Genomic DNA, 8210 nt, shown 5'->3' on the forward strand with positions numbered 1-8210 from the left:
GAATTCCACTGCTACTTCCACTTCATCACGTTCCTGCTATCGCTGTGGTGCTGATAAACATCATGCAAACAGCCCAAAATGTCCTGCTGCTGGGGTTAAGTGTAAAAACTGTCAGAAGGTGGGTCATTTTGCCCGCGTCTGTAGGTGAACCCAGACCCGCTCTGTTAACGCTGTGGATTTGCCGGAGGTTCAAATCCTCTATTTGAACAATGCTGACTCATCTGACAGGATCCGTTGCACAGCTACCATTAAAACTGCTTCTACCTCAGCGCCAATCCAGTTTACTGTGGACTCGGGCTCATCTGTTTCTATCATATCCAGGAGTGAGTATGAGACCCATTTCAGCAGTGATGCTCTGCAAGCTCCAGATGTTACTCTGGTTACATACTCTCGCTCTCCTATACCTGCGCTGGGATGTCTTCCTGCAGCTGTGTCACACGATGATGCATGTTACACAACCAAGCTGTTTGTTGTGGACTCTGGTACCACTCTACTAGGCATGGATCTCATCAAAGGACTGAGGTTGCGTTTTACTGGGACTTCTGTCGAAAGTAACTGTCCACCTTCACCGACTGCTCCTGTGATGCGTCTGTCAGCTCATCCTCAACCGCCCTCTCTGGGATGTGCAACTAAGTTTGTACATAAAGTTAAAGTCTCCACGAGTGTTGCTCCAGTCAGACAGAAGCTACGACGTCTGCCTCTGTCAGTGAGAGATGCTGTGAGTAAAGAACTGGAAAAACTTTTGCAGACTTGGGTAATAGAAACGATCGATGCATCTCCATGGGTTTCCCCCATTGTTGTCACTCAAAAGAAGTGAGGAAATATCAGGATGTGTGTCGACTTGCGAGAACCAAACAAAGCTGTTTGTCATAGATAGCTATCCACTTCCACACATTGATGAAATGCTGTCAAAGCTTAGAAATGCCACTGTTTTTTCTACTCTTGATTTAGAGTCTGCTTACTTCCAGCTACCTTTGCATGAAGACAGCAGAGACCTGACTGCATTTATCACCCATGATGGTTTGTTCAGATTTTGCAGGGTGCCATATGGATTGGCTTCAGCACCAGCTGCTTTCCAAAAAATGCTAGCTACAGTGTTGGCTGGGATGCCAAATGCTGCTCATTATTTAGATGACATCATTCTGTGGGGTGCAACTCAACGTGATCATGATGCTACTCTTGCTGCAGTGCTACAACAGTTAAAAGACGCTGGTCTACAGCTGAACAAGGAAAAATGTCAGTTTAACAGGTCCACTCTGAAGTTCTTAGGTCACACAGTTACACCACAGGGGATTCAACCAACTGACGATCACCTCTCTGCTATCCTTGACGCACCACCTCCTTCTGATGTAGCCACACTGCGTTCTTTCTTGGGACTGGTGTCATGGTACAACAAATTTGTGCCAAACTTTGCTACAATGGTTGAACCTTTACGTGCATGCATACGCCAAGGAGTTGAGTTTCAGTGGTCAGAAAAAACACAACAGAGTTTCGACACAGTAAAACGAGCTCTGGTTGATAGTTCAGCATTGGCTTTGTTTGATCCTGTTCTTCCTACAACTGTTTCCACCGATGCATCAGATTATAGCTTAGGTGCTGTTCTTACTCAGGTTCATGGTGACACAGAGCGCGTGGTTGTGTTTGCTTCTAGGACCTTGTCTGCTGTGGAGCGTAAATACTCCACCGTTGAAAATGAAGCTCTAGCCTGCGTCTGGGCTGTGGAACGCTGGAGAACGTACTTATGGGGTCGTAGATTCACACTGCGTACGGATCACCAAGCTCTAACCACACTACTCACCTCGAAGGGAACTGATCGTGCAGGCATGCGAATGGCACGCTGGTCTGCTCGCCTGCTGTGTTACAACTATGATGTGGTGTACAGACCAGGTTCTGAAAATTGCATCGCTGATTGCTTGTCACGTTTGCCTCTTTCTGCAGATCAGGATGCTTGTGCCGACTCGGAGCCGGAATTTGTTGCAATGCTGTCTGCTGCTCTGACTGCAGTATCACCTGCAGACTTTGCTTCTGCATCTTCCTCTTGCCTTGAGCTGTCTGCCTTACGGTTACAACTCATGAAAGGTTTCCCTCGTTCATCTGCTGCATTGCCGGAAAACTTATGTCCTTATATCAGGTTGAGGGAGGAGTTTTCTGTGCAACATGATTATGTGTTTAGAGGCTCTCGGCTTGTTGTGCCTGTCAGTTTACGGCATCAACTGATCATTTTGGTACATGAAGGTCATCAAGGCATTGTCAGAACCAAGCAAAGGCTCAGAGATTTGTACTGGTGGCCTGGCATGGATGACCAAGTGACACAACACCTTAAAGGATGTCAACTGTGTCAAAGTTGTGATAAGACTGCACTTCCTGCTGCAGCTCCGCTTGTACCGGGTTTTGCAGCTTCTGTTACATCTGAGACAGTGATCTCTTTTCTTAATTCGGTTTTCAGCAGGTTTGGAAATCCGCAGACTGTCGTTTCTAATAATGGAAGTCAGTTTACTTGTGCTGAGTTTGCTGCGTTCCTGCGCTCCAGAGACATAAAGCACATCAGAACTTCTGTTTACCATCCTGCGGCAAATGGTGCAGTTGAAAGGTTTCGCAGAGTGCACAAAAGTTGCATTCAAGGTGCCATTCTCGAAAAAAAGTCTTGGCGTCAGACTGTGACAGATTTCCTGCAAGTCTACCGCTCCACGCCTCATTCTACCACTGAGGTTTCTCCTTGGGAGCTACTTTTTGGGAGAAAAATGCGCACTCGCTTGCATGTCCTGCTTCCTGATCCACAGGACAGTGCTGTGACGCGTTTGGCTGACTCAGTGGCTGCTAAACAGAACAAAATAAAGCTTTACACTGATAAGAGATGAGGTGCACGTGTTCCTACCTTTCAAGAGGGAGAGTGCGTTCATGTTCGGAAACCGACACATCTTGTAAAATCACACCCAAGATTTACTGAGCCATTACGAGTCATGAAGCAGTTAGCACCAGGGACCTATTTGTTAGAAGATGGGAGAAAGTGGGATGCTTCACGTTTGGCTCATTCCAACATCCCTGCGAAAAAGGGTTTTGAATCTCCTGCATTGGATCTACTTCATTTTGACACACCTGATGTTGTGCAGCCAAATACTGCTGCTGAAGCTCCTGTCATTACAGGAGACCTCCACGTTGGCTGGAAGATTATGTGAAATAATCTTAGCTGCATGATATGTATAAAGAATGCTGGAGAATTGAAATGTGTTCGTTCTAGATATTTTTTTTTTCTAATTTGAAATCAAAGGTTATTAAGTTAAAGGTTGAAGGTTTAATTGACAATTTGTGATGGACGTAATAAATGAAAGATCTTCAGTTCATACAAAAAAAAAGAAATTGTATTTATTGTTCAAGTCAACTACGTTGCATTCTTATTTTACGTAAAAGGGAAATACGTTGTGTTCTAATGCTGCCACTAGGGGGCAATGTAAAACAGGAAGAGAGAAGAAGTGGATTGCTGTTCTGTTGCTGATGCTGAAAGAGGAAGCTGTGTTAATAAAGTTCATCTGAAAAGCTACGCTGTCTGATCTGTACGACCTACCAACATAAGATCATAACATGACATTCTATAACCCATGTGTCAATACAGAAAGAGATCTAAATTAACAACCGCCAAACGTGGGTAAAACTTTATTTTGGCAGCAGAAAAGCTCTTTGCCTTTACAGGCGAGTCTCTGTTCTTCATCTCTGAGGCTCAAAGACATCATGATGGAGTCTGCTTCTCCTCCACTGTTGGTCACCACAAACATCCATCCCAGAGTTGATTCAAAACATTTAATCCTGACTTTATTGCGCTGATTTAATGGATTTAATTGTCACATAAGCCGCGCATAAGGTGCGTTCAGGGGCTGCCTGGAATTTCCTTATGCGCTTGCATTAAGAACTCGCTATTGCTGTATTCAGGTGTGCTGGGAATTTCTAGTATTTGCTCACAATGACCTCAGCAACACAAACACTCACTCATTCGGTGCTCCATTTCATTTGACTCACAACTACAACACACTGATCTGCAAGATTACACACAATTATGCAAAAATGTTGCACATATTTCTATATAAGCATGTTTATGCATTACATAAAAAACCTTAAATAATTATTTTATATAGCTTTAATCTTTACTGTTCTGTGATTGAAAAACACCTTTGTGTTTTGAACAAAATTAATTTCTTTTAAAAAATGGTTAAGATATTAAAAAATGACCATATTACTAGAAATAAACTTTAGGGCTTTGATGAAAAGTTCATGCTTTTAAGTAAAAAAAATTATTCATCAAAAGGTTCAAAGAAAAGACATGTAGTTTGCTAAAACAAAATTACATTTCTGTCATGTTATCAAACCTGACATAAGATGACACTTTCACTTATTAATAGTGTTTTGTTTATACAAGAGAATATTCATGAACTGAAACTTTCTAAATAAAGTGAAAGACAGTTTTGATTTGAAAAATACTGTTTTTTATTAGAGAAATGTTAGATGCTGGTAGAAATCTAATATGGCTGATAGACTGGATGTTGCTGGCACAAAGTAACTATAACTAAAAATGTACCAATCACAGGATTGAAGACAAAAACCATGAGCAGATTTTTCTTCTCTGAAGTAGAGATTAGTATTGGGTATGTTAATTTACATTTTCAAAACATGGATGTTCTATTTTTAAATCCTATTAAAAAAATGTAAACTAGCTCGAGGGGAGACATCAGTCCAGACTAAATTTTTTTCACCTTTTGGATGCTAGTGTGCCACAGGATTTTTTTCATGGAAAAAGTGTACCTTGGCTCCAAAAAAGGTTGAGAAACACTGCTCTAGCCATCCCAGAACTTCCTGTATCTTCACTACTGAGTGAATCATCTCAACTAGCATGAGAATGGCAAACCCAACATTAGAAAACACGCACTGTAGTTTTGAGATAAAAACATGGAAAAACAAACAAAAAACAATGCTTTGACTAGCAAATTAGTTGTTGACCATTTTAATACTCGACGTAGTCGCATCTAAACAACTAAGTAGGGCAGCCCTAGCTGAGACTTGCATCCAAGGCTTTGATTTTCTCAGCTGATGGGGTGATGTTTGGAGCCTCTTCTACAATCTGCTATCCTTGACACTGACAGGCAGCTGTTCCAGGGTGCAGACCTGACAACTCAGTCACAACAGCTGTGACAGCCCACAGGTCTTTGTTGGCGTCAGTCTGCAAGTGTAATACTTGATTTATGGCAAAGATTTCCATGTGAAGCTGCTCCATTCTGCAGAGCAGACTGTAGACGTCTATGTTAGTGAAAGTCACTAGAGGCAGTTTGAAAAGATGATGAGTCACATATCTAGGAATGTTTTCCACACTCTCATTCAGTACAATAAGAAATGTATTAAAATTTGAATATTTGTAAAGTCCTTTGTGGGAGATATTACATTGTGTGGTGGCACCGTGTCAAATAGCGTCTTGTTTGACATCTCAATCCAATCAGAGTCAAAATTGTTGTTTGCCAACAATAAAATGTAATTTTGGCTTAGCATTTTCAATTTTATAGAGAGGAAGTGTGCAGATTAATCCTCTACTATAATTTTAGCTTCAGTAGTTCTATAAATATCTAGTTTCTTTTGAGCTCTCAAATGGCGGAGCTCCAGATGCGCGTTCTTATGTCACATCAGCATCATCAGCTATGATTAATCAACTGATCCTACTTCAGCCTGTGTGCTTTTTTAAAGTTGTATCTGTGATAATTTAAAAGCTTTGCATTAGATTAGAGTACAAATGTCACATCAAAATGGTCGTTGTTAGCCATCTTTGAAATATTTACATCTTACTTTTGAGTTGAATGTGGCCAGAAAAGTGATTAAAGTGAACATGGAAGAAAAGAAACAAAAACGTATTACAAAGACAAATATCAGTTTTTCTCCCAACATAATAAAATAAAGGCTTAGTAATATCTCCTTCAAAACTATGGAATTCTGGATACTCACAATAATGTTTCTACATGATGTAGGCATAGTTTGACACATACACACAGTTTTCTTTTTGGAGGGGGTGCCGGAGCCTATCCCGGCTACTGATGGGCGAAGGCGAGGTTCACCCTGGACAGGTCGCCAGTCTGCCGCAGGGCCATGTGTATAACTGTGTTTTTAAATTATTCAAATACAAATGTATGTATAAATAAATACATGTATACAGAACAAAAATTTTCAAAACAGCAGGTAACACTTTAATATTTACATTGAGCGAAACAGTAAAGGGTGCTAGGATGTAGTGGAAGTTCTCAAAAGCTTCAGTTGGAAAGCTTTTGTGGAGACTACCCCCTGATCAGCAAAAGACCAGATATTAACCCTTTAACTACACACACACAAAAAAAACAGAAAAACAACAAAAGGTATTTTCTGATGCTCATTCCCTTGATATGGAGGCCCAAAAGAGTCATCGTAGAGAGAAAAAAAAATGGAAGTAAAAAAAATAAAAAGTCTTTTTCTAAGAATTCATAGGGTCTGTGTAAAACATTGAAGAAAAGGAAAGGCTGGTTAGGAACTAGTGTACATCAGTTACTGTCTGATGTGCATCCGTTACTATCCAGAATGTTTAATTCTTTTATCATTTCAATTAAAAAAAAAAAATTCTTGATAACAGATGTGCACCAGAAAGTAACTGAAAACCTTAAAAAACAAAAATAGAAGTACAGAATTGAAGAATATTTGTTTTACTTCCATTTTTAGGAAAAAATAATCTTCTGGTTAGTAGCTGTGCACATCAGATAGTAACTACTAAATAATGTTTCTCAACAAATTTAAGTAAAAAAGAAAAAATAACTCAATACACCAGTAACTATCTGTTGCAGTAACTAGATTTTTTTTTGTAGTTAAGGTTTTTTTTTTCTTTGTCACTTCAGGGGCGCCGTACCTTGGGGAGCAATACACACAAAACATATTTTTAAAGAAATGTGTTCTAAATGTTCCCAGCTATTTGATTGAGCAGGCAATTAAAGGGTTATGGAAAATAGATGAAACAATCAATTGACATAGGACTGAAAACAAACATTTTAATAAATATGTGATTCTAATGTTGCTAAGAGTCTAATTTTATTTTAATTTTTGTAGATATGAGTTTGTAGTATAAAATGTAAAGTGAATATGAACTAAACTACAGTATAACAGCACTAAACACTTAAGATGTATGTGTGTCAGGAAGTGTTGGACTTAAAATATAGGAGACTGGGTTTTAGTGACAGACACTGAATATTTAATAAATTCACCAAAACATGACAAAAACCACGGAGAAACAAAATAATGAAAGAACAGAAGGGACAAAGATACAACGAAAACCAAACACTTAAATAGAGTGAGGGTGATTAACTGAACTAAAGACAGCTGTGGATCATGACAAGCCTGAAACTGGTGTGGCTGAATGACAATTCAAAGCAGAACATGACCAAAAGCTATAATATAATTGTTATTTCTATCAAAATTTGTCTCATCAGCAAAGACTAGGGGAATACTGGTACTGGAAAAAATACCAATGTTGTTTTAGTTATGAAAAAGAAACTTTCGCAAAATAGGGTTTTGATAACGCCATCGAGTGGGACGATGATCTCCTCCATTTTAGCCTGCATCTTCGTCGTCAACAAGAAGGAGGAACTTATTTCAGCACCTCATTCGTCCATTGGTTTGAACGTCAAGGTGAGGAGAGAGGCACACCTCCCAGCCAATCACGCTGAGTCAACATCGTGCATATTCAACAGGCAGAGAACGAGGTTATAAGTCCGGGTCTTCGTAGGCGGAGTCCACATTGCTTCACGTCTTCGACGAGAGCGGTGTATTTTCGTGCTCCTCAGACCCAAGGCTTCTTTCGGCTGCAGCTCATCGAGTTCGGACTTTGGACTTTGGACGGTAAGCTTTCCAATGTTCACATTAAACTTACTAAGAGTCCCTGTAAGTTCCTGAAAGCATTGACGAGCGCAAGTGTGGATAATTACTTAAGTATGGCTAGAAATTACTTGTATTAACTGCGTTTTTATTTATGTCATAGTCTTAATATTCTGTTATCTGCAAATTGTTACCGTTTTTAGTTGAGCATGTAGAGTAAAACGTGCGCCGTTTGCGAGCGCGCGCTCGAACAGCAGCTGGCTGTAGAGGTGCGCGCAGCCTGCAGCTCCTCACCGAGGGGAGGGGGTGAGGCAGCTAATCAGCAGGTGGACGAGATTCTCTGTCAG

General features: G+C 40.3%; 1 protein-coding gene across 1 annotated transcript in view; it reads left to right on the plus strand.

The window, feature by feature from the left end:
- Nucleotides 1-4344: 4344 nt before the first annotated feature.
- The window catches only part of LOC112138798, a gene marked incomplete at its 3' end in the record, with an annotated part of 7336 nt that continues 3470 nt past the window's right edge, over nt 4345-8210 (plus strand). The window contains 1 exon segment of the mRNA XM_036211087.1: nt 4345-7887.

Source organism: Oryzias melastigma, unplaced genomic scaffold (genome assembly GCF_002922805.2).
Source record: "Oryzias melastigma strain HK-1 unplaced genomic scaffold, ASM292280v2 sc00488, whole genome shotgun sequence".
Lineage (NCBI taxonomy): Eukaryota > Metazoa > Chordata > Actinopteri > Beloniformes > Adrianichthyidae > Oryzias > Oryzias melastigma.